Here is a 9666-nt window from a genome sequence, read left to right as displayed (position 1 = left end):
GTTCCTTAAAAATGTGGGACTTCTTTGATCCACAGAAGCTTGTCACAGAGCTGAGTAATAAAGCTAAGTCATGTGAATTTGTAGTTAAAAGATGAACCAATTAGAGACTGAATAATTTGTGATATAACTGATAACAGGTCAGAGCAAGGTTATTGCAGGAAATGGACTTGACTTTGCAAAGAACATTGGATATTTGCAGGGCTAGTGAAACTGCCTCTCAAATTAAAGTGTTAGTAAGCAGTGAAAGAACAGAGGTGCATCTCATTAAAATTAAATATCAGGGCATACAGTCAGAACACTTCACTAAAGAAAACATCGCTTTCTTGTTTTTATTTTTTTTTAATAATCAAAACAAACACAACAAAATTAGGAGAGTTATATTACACACGCAATCTGAAAGAAACCACATTTAGTTTGAATTTGAATGTGGACTTAAGTAAGATAAGATGTTTTCATGTGACCAGGGTCAGGAAATAAACACAGACCTTTCCTTGTTGTTCACAGGTTGCCTTTAGTACTTGCATAATAGTAAAAATACTAGGAGTGGGCCAAAAATCATGGCTCATGTTCACAAAACATTCAGAGCTGTCAATTAATGAGACAGGAATTGGTATTAAATCACACACAGAGCAAGAGCAGTTTCCCATGTTGAGCTTCCAGAAAGACAGTCCTCCCCAAGACAACACAAAACTAAAGTCTACATGCTTGCAGAGTATATAGATGAGGGGGCAGGTTGGTCAAGCCTTCCAAAACTGAGATTCATCTGATGTGAGAAATGTGTGTCCATAAGAGAGGACCTTCACCTTCCTATGGAGCTGATCTCCCACACCAGGGATAAAACCAAACCAACCCACCAAACAAGCCAAAAAGCAAAAACCGTTTCCCCTACCTGTATATTTTACACACCATATGCTGGAAATTCATACCCAAACTTCTGCACAGTTAAAGGAAACCCTTTGAAAAAGCCAACACAAATGATAATGTCTGTTTGATTCTTCAAAAAGAGCAGGGCTTTAGTTATCATTCACTTCAACACACAAAAAATCCAGTGCTTGGATTATCAACTGTGACATTTTTGAATGCCAAGACACACAAAAATGTTGAAGTAATCAAAATGGTTGTCAAACTGTTTTGCCAATGCTTTACCAATATGCCTCTGAGAAAAAAAGATGGGAGGGAGGCACTGTGAAGAAATAAGTGATAGAATGTAGCAACAATTGGGAAAAATGCTAGTAAGCATTATGCTATAGTACTACTTAATCTCTATTATGAAGCCTTTGCAACTTCTGAGAAGCATATATCTGTGACGAGCAACACAGGTAGATATTAGGATACAGAGATCCACCACAGGATTTCTTTGTTCCTCTGAAGAGGCAGGAGCTGGCTGCACTTAATGGCATGTAGACCAGCATCTGATAGCTACTACTTACATAGTAGAAACCACCAGGGAATCCAGAGCATACAATTTCAAAACACAGGCATTCCCACGTCTTCTCAACTGTTTGACTTAACTAAGTCTGTGGACTGCAGAGAAAGACAGGCAGATCTGGGCCAAGAGGGAGGGAGCTTAGGAAAGTGCAAAGTAGAAAGCAGCTGAGAAAGAAAACTTTTTTTTTCTGTTGGGGCATTGACCAAACAGAGTGAAGCACATTAACCTAAGCAAGGATCATGTGGTATAGTGGTGCTAAAAAACAACCAACCACCATTGCCAGGAGCAGTTTTTTCCACTTTCTATGATATGGAAATGAAGAGGTCAGAAAGATCCTTCATGATCAGAGGGCATACAGTTGTACAATCTAATATCCAGTAAGAGACCTTTGTGTAGGAATGACAGCATCCGTATCAGAAAGCTGGACCTTTGCAATGCTATGTGGTATTTTCCCCAGACAGCATGGTGTACAAGTCTGATAAGATAAAATACTACATGCTGCCTGTGAAAATGTTCCCTTGTTCGCTGCACAGTTGTGTGTATGCAATCAGATCTGCTTCTGGGATGACAAATCCAGAACTGTTCCTCGGCTGCCATCCATACAATTTCTAAATTGAATAGTCAAAGAGAAAATCTGCCCTTGAGTGTTTCAACCCTGAACAAAATAAATTATTGACAACTTCTCATCTCCACTGAATTTACATGAGGGATGAGCAGTAGAGCACAATATGGATGGCTCCATGGCAAGTCAAGGTGACACAAATGATCACGCCTTTCTTCTTCTTCTTCACAGTGACATTTCTGGCCAGCTTTGCAGTGAGATGACTCTCCTTACTTGCAGACCTCTGGGCACAGGTGGATGCAGACTTTCCATTTGCTTCCATTTTTAAGGCATGAATAGATAGCCTAGGGATTTGATGTTCGGAAGACTGAACTGAACTAAAAAAATGCCTTTAAAATAACTCATCACTCTGAAAATGTATCCCGGTTACTTTTTCTACACAGATGGCTGTGGCCCATTCATCAGTTTTTTTTCTCCCGAGGCTTCATTGGGTGTGTATTTGTTGCTTCTAAATTACTTTTAAAAGGATGGGGGCTCAGTTTTATAAGTAGGATGGCTGCCAGCAGTGACTTCAGGAATAGGATTTACTGGTTTTCTTAATTTCTCACTGCTTCCCCTGTTACATACATGGTGTGAGAAGCTGCTGCTGGATGGTTACCATATAAAATACCATTATACTGACACCAAAGACAGCCACATTTTTATTTTTAGAACACATTGTGTTCACTTATCAGCTTTCAAAGTGTTCAGCTTTATTTAGGTCAGCCACTGCCCCTGCTCTAGGTTTGGATGTTGCTTGTGGACATGACCCAGAAGGGTGTGCGGCTTGCCACAGTGCCACAGCTACATCTCCATTTCAAGTCATCAACATATCCGTATCCTTCCAGCCATTTTTAGATGTATTTTTGGTGAAGGAGGACTGGTCTCCTTTGGTTTCTTGCCTTAGAACAGCTGAAAGCAATTGAAAGACCTTTTTTTTTTTTTTTTTTTTTTTTTTTTTGAGCTGAAGGCAGCCTGGTAAAAAATGCAGTTTCTGCAATTTATGGAATTACTAAAGTATGCAGAAATTATTAATCACTCTAAACATGAGAAATAACTCATGGCTTTCTTCTCTTGGTCTCACTCAACTTCAACTGCCCTCTTTGAATTAGTCCCAGAAGACAATTATTATTTATATTACAGCAACACCTAGAGGCCCCTGCTGAAATCAGAGCGCTATTACACAGTGATCTGCACTCGCCTGCAGAAAGGCACGACCCTGCTTCATGTCCTATCATTCCAGCTGGTCAGCAAGAGAAAGAGGAGCAGTGGACACAACAGGAACGAATCCAGAGCATGCACCCATGTTAACTTAGGCTGTAGAGTTGCTATACACTCTTGTCACCTAAATGGAGAGTCAGCCTTGCAGCCACGCTGTTCTCAGAGGTGAGATCTCATGGACATTACTTTTGCACTGATGCCAGGAGACCAACTGGTGAGAACCAAAGGGCTAGGACAGTCCTCACAGTCACCAGTGGGAGAAAAGTACCTACTGGGCCAGGTACACCCCAACACTGTCACACTGCAGGGCTTTCAAGTCTTGAGCACAGGCTGGAAGGAACATGAGGAAAGCAAGTGGGTTGACAATGGCGGGGACAGCTCTGCTTCTGCTGTTCATCTCTGTGCTATCTGTTCCAGAACTGACCAGTGGAAAACTTCTGGCTTTGCTTTTTCCCACTCTGCTTGGGGTTAAAGAGGGCTACAAGATGTAACAAGGTTTGGAAATCACCCAGCAGAGCACATTCATTGTTGGCTCCAGCCTTTATTAATGGAGAGTGCTTCAGATTTGAGGCTAAATCACTGGCTGAAGAGGACAGGAGCAAACAAAAGGCAAGGGGTACTGAATGTGACCTGCGAGCTGGAAGTGTAACAAGAACGATTTGGAAATACTGCAAAGAGCAAACTGATCCTGGTGGCAGTGTCAATAGCCTCCCCTGTGAGCACTAATTATATTATTACGAAAACAGACTAACACAAAACTAAAGCACAGAAACATACATTTAAGATCTGGCCAGATGCCAGTGTGCTCAAGGCACATTCTTCATACCAGCTGAATTATGATGCTGTGCTATTTGTTCTGCTGTAGCGCTTAAGAGTGCTAATTGTCAACCCACATCCTGCCATGGACCATACCATAAAAACACAGATGGCCAGCACAGCACCTATCCCAAAAAGCCTATACTGCGTGTCCAAGGTCAGACAGGTGGGGGCAGTTTAAGATGGAGCAGGCCAGCAAGGTGGGTATTTGTCTCCAGGTATCCATGGCCAAGCTGTTGTCAAGGCAGAGAAGATGGCTTTGAGGGAGAACAGCGTGACTTTGCTGATGCTTCTGGTGAGATTGTCACTGAAGTGGAATATAGATTTTTTTAGATGTTTCCCCTTCTACCTTCAAGCCTCTTACTATACAGCTACCAAGTGAAATGTTCCAAAACAAATATATTGCAATCTCCTGTACAGAAACAGTTCACACAGACAAGCATCAGCATTCACTTGGGAGCAGATAGGATCACTGCAAGCAATACATCAGGTCCTTGCTTGATGCTTCAAGTTTAAATAATACCAGCTTCCATTTCCTGGGTCACAAACAGTAAGTATTTGCCAATGATACCTTAGTAATTTGCAAAGCAGGGAAGAAGGGAAGACCCCCCCCGCCCCTTCCCCTTCCCCGCCCCCAACACACACTCTTTATTTTTGGCTAATCAGATGATGATGAAGAACATGTTTGTGTATGGGAGAGGAGCTGGGGTCATGGGGCCAGAGCCACATGGGGGGGATTTGTATGCAATGGGAATAAATCTGTGAAAATGTGTAAGCGGAGCTGCAGAAGGAAATCTGCAGCCGCCTGAGCCAGGCGGTTGAATGGCAGAGAGGATGGAGGCTATTTGAATACTGATGTGGCCCTCACTTTCTTCCATTTCCATTAATGACATGCTCATCAAGGGCAAACAATGGGACCGGCTGCCTGCGCCTGTCACACTGTGTGGGTGCTGGGAATGCCAGGCTGTCATCCCGGGGCTGCATTTAGAGACCTGCACGCTAATAAGAAGTGCTCTGTGCCGTCAATGCAGACAGGTGCTTCCGAGGCTGGGACATGCTCCATTCCCTTCCCCTGAAACCCTCCTCTCCCAGCCCCCTGACAGACACCATGAAATGCACAAATTAACAGCCCCATCATGTTGGGCTGCTGCTGCCTGCGGTGAAAGCAGAAAATCAAGTTGTCACCCAGGGTGCAGTGATAAAGCCACAGCCTCATTTCTCTGTTGGTGCCCTATAATAGCAAATGCCAGACAGCTGGATGGATTGGGAGGTTTTAGATTAGGCTCCCGATGCACTTTGGCCACTGAATTAGCAGTTGCTGTTTTCATGCGGATTATTCGTGTGCAAAGCAAACATCTGGAGAAAGCAAAGGCTCTAGGGTCAGATATTCGATGCATCTTTCCCCTAATGAAGTGGATATAAAGGAAATTGTTCAGTGCTTTTGGAAAAAAAATTCCTCCCCCTCAGTGAAAAAGCAGAAACCCTCCCAAATTTGCCCTCGGAGACCTTCCCAGCAAATGTAAGCATTTGCCCATGGCCAAACTGAACAAGGCTCTCCAGCCAAGTCTGTAATTCTACAGGAAAAGTGGCTGGAGGAAAGTCGCAGCAGATCTTGGTGGTTAAGGTGAAACGTTCGAAGGCATTTTATCTTCATAGCACAGCATCCCTGCCTGGCCGCGGGCTGTTCTCACAGCCACCCAAGTCCCACTGCAGTAACAGGGGTTTAGGCCTTTCACACTTGAGTAGCTCAGCTGCAGATGAGAGCTGGTGTCCAGAGGTCAGAATCCAATACAGGGCAAAGCTGCTCTGAAATTTTTGTTGCTATGGGACAAGGGCAGATATCTGGGATTCTGAAAGTAAAACCAAGCCAAGGCAGAGCTGAAAACAGCAGAACTGGACAGCTATAGTGAGTGGCCAGATTTGCCCCCGAAAGCACCAAAGCAGCCTTAAGGTACAGAGGGGTCTGAGCCCTTCAGACTCCAAGGAGTTTAATGACATAATGGCCTGAGAACTTCAACATAAAACAGGAAGAGCAACTAACGAAACTTACAACATAAAACCCCCCTCCTGTCATTTTTATAGTAATAGTAAAACACTTTATTGAATTTATGAGCTACATAATGACTATGAAGAATGTAACTTGAATTAGAACCAACTCAGAAGTATAATATCAACTATAAACCCTTTTCTATTACCCCATCCCTTTATCATCATCCTATCTTGCTCTTTTTAAATCAGGGAATATTGCTTGCTTCAAAATTTAGCCTGAGATCTGTCTCCCAACTTCTTAATACATCAAGCAAATCCCAAGTTTCTCTGCTGGATGTGTGGCCAATTAAGCAAGTTGTGGCCCAGAAACAAATGGAGCTAAGAATGCATCAAAATGAAAGCAAACGACGTTTCTGTGCAAGCTGCATCTGGGGAGGTGCACAGGAATATTCTGCAGGTTGTGGCTGTGAAGCTGCACGGTGAGGCACGGCAAGATGTATTCAGACGGTTCAGAACACAAAATGCAAGTCTTCTGTAGAAACCTTAGAAACAAAAGAGCAACCCCAGGATGTGCGCAGGGAGCCAGGGAGTCCATTTAGGACTGGGCACATTAGCAAGGCTCTGAAGAACCCTCTCTGGAGCCCTTTCTGTCCCAGGGTTTTGACACAAGCGATAAAACCTGCACAAATCCAGGGAAAACGTTGAGGGCTGTTTATATCTTGATCCATTATTTTTGTGGAGGAGTTTGTAAATGAGTGATTGTGTGGGAGGGAAATGTACATAACACAGCTAAAGCAGCATGTTTTACTGTGTTTTCTGATTCCATTTTACTCCTTTAGTCTCTCTGGTCCCCGAGGATTTTTCTGAAGGGGCGATAAAATAAAATGGGTGAAACAAAGCCATAAGCCAGTTAAGTCTGAAAGACATGTCATCTCATCTAAAAAGAAGAAACGGACCATTTCCATGCCTAGGGCTGACAGCAACGCCTGAGCTAGCAATAGCGCTATTCCGTTTGATTTATAGAATAATGGGGTGACAAATGATGACAAAAATAAACTTTTACTGCACTGAACTGCTCCTTTATTTATGAAATTTGGCCAAGTAGTGAAATCTTTTATCTGCAAGTTGTAACATGGAGTGGAAACGAGCGATTATGGTGTGGTAATAGTAATCCAGTGATGGAGGCCGAGTCAGTTGGAAATGGATTGAGGTAAAATAACTACCGCACCATGATAAATGTGAACAGCGCTTTGCTGACAGATGATCTAACAGGTGTTCATAACAACTATATAAGAGGATTTATTTATGACTAGCCACAGCCGCAGCACTGTAAATCAACTCCAGCAGCTGCACACCGCTGAAACCAAGTCCCTGATGGAGAAACAGTGCAAGAACCCAAAAGAACACAATTCACTCCAGAATCTTAATCACCAAATAACATGGTTCTTTTTTTTGTTGTTGTTGCTGTAGTTGTTGTTCTGTTTTTTAGCAATTACACTGTGGTGCAGAAATGAGAATGACTTTCAATTATGTGAAGATGCCGACTAATGTTGCCCCAAAGCAGGCTTTGTCTGGAGCTGAACAAAGACTCTTTTGGGTCCAGTATCGATAAGGTGCTTTTATTCTTTCCTTTTTTTTTTTTTTTTTTTTTTTTTTTTTTACTGGTAAAAGAGGCTATTTCAGAACTGTTCTGGTGTGGTGACAAGATGGTGTGGTGAGGGAAGCTGGAAGCCTGCTCTCCCCACCGCATCAGAATCTATTCCCTTGTAGTTGGGTGAATCCAGTTACCTGAAAGGCTGCGCTGTAAAGCCCCATCAGTGAAGTGACCTGACCACAAACAAACCCAAATGCCATCAAAAAAACCCCACAGCCTCGCAGAAATGGCCATGAGCTTTATAACATAATTCCTTCCGCTGATCCATGCACAGATCTGCAAACATTTGGAGGACTACAACTGAAGAACGAAACAACAATGCTGAGTGGGATGCATGCCTGCTTTTTGCCAGAAGGGGATAAAGCAGCCCAGAAAACAACAGAAACAGTAATTCTTTCATCACTTCCTCCCTCACAACTGGTGCTGTGGAACTCTGCAGAGTGCCATGCACTTCCTAGGCAGATCACAGACAAAAATGCAATACAAATGAATGGCAGGAGTCAAACTGAAATCCTGTATGTGCTCACACCAGCCTGCTCAGGGCCCCTGCCATGGTTGCATCTTGTTCACATCTTGTGAATCCATGTCTCCATGGTGAGGGCAAATCCATGCTCCACACGGACATGTTTTGCTTCCAGCTCTGCCTTTTATCTTGCTTTAGCAGCTCATTTCACAGCTGGAATTTCTCTCTCAAGGTGTCAGTAGCTCCCCTGGCCATCAAGGCCTTGAAGCCATGAAAGCATCGGTAGCTTCTGGTTCAGATGCTGTGAGGGGCACCATTTTGGTCAGAAACGATGACAATGAAGAGGTGATGCCCAGCCCTCTATCCTCACTTCAGTGTTCTCTCCATTTCACCAGTCACCTCCCTCCCCGCCATTTGCTATGGTGAGTGGCTGAATGGCTGCCAGCTGTGTAAGAGGAAGCCTTTCCCCACCTTCCCACCACCCAGTGTCCACCAGCACTTTTACAGGGCAGGAGGATCCACATGCTCACTCTTTCCTGAAGAAATAAGGTGGTTTGCCATCTTTTTGCATTGTTAAGTCCAAACCTTTCTCCTTCTACAAGGCAGACAGCAAAAACAGGTCTGGGCTGAGACTGAGGAAGGCATGGAGATGCACACATGATTCAACCAGCACCCACACGCAGTCTACAAGGTGCAGGGTTGCTGTCCCTTTCCTTGTTCCCGGAAAGGGACCTAGAGAGAACTGGTGCCTGAAGATACTTCACTCACTGTGGGAAGGGCCAGCAGAACTGATTTGCTCCCTTCCTTTTATACATGCATAATGAAAGAAAAAAAGAGAATAGAACAACACCATAAAGATATCTTTTTCCACATCGGGATATACACACAGATTTAAATGGATCAGGATTTGGGGCTGTATGGTTGCTCTGACCTTGCAGAGCAGGTGCCAGGTTCACCTTCTGTCTTCTAAAGCAAAACCAGTTAGCTGCAGGGACTGGATGGCATAATACAGTGATATTTGCCATCTCCTTCACTTCCAAACAGGTTCGCTGGGCTGTGCTACATAAAGCACAAGTATACCAGATGAGAGGAAAATAACCTTAACAGAAGAATTGCTTTCAACAGAGTTGTGCACAAAGGCTCCTTTTAGCAATGAAGCCACTCTATGCAAACATAGCAAAGCTCAGTGTCTGCATCACAAAACATTTAATATAACACACAAGTGCTTCAAAAACATGCATTTTATGACCAAACAGTTGAAATATGGGAGAGAGAAGGAAGACAAGCTGCAGAAATTGAAGTGAACACAATCTGATCCTCATAGGCTTGTTTCAGACACACAGTGAGTCAGCTGAGTACTTGGAAGAGTTAAACTTACCTGTACATTGCTTACCATTGTCCTTATTAGAGCTTCTAATTGCTAAGTTAAAATTAATTCAGCCATATAAGCTATTGTATGCAAAGCCAGACAGTTCAGTAATTGAATACTTTTT

Source organism: Excalfactoria chinensis, chromosome Z, assembly GCF_039878825.1.
Source record: "Excalfactoria chinensis isolate bCotChi1 chromosome Z, bCotChi1.hap2, whole genome shotgun sequence".
NCBI classification, from domain to species: Eukaryota; Metazoa; Chordata; class Aves; order Galliformes; family Phasianidae; genus Excalfactoria; species Excalfactoria chinensis.
Note: the sequence above shows the minus strand (reverse complement) of the source record.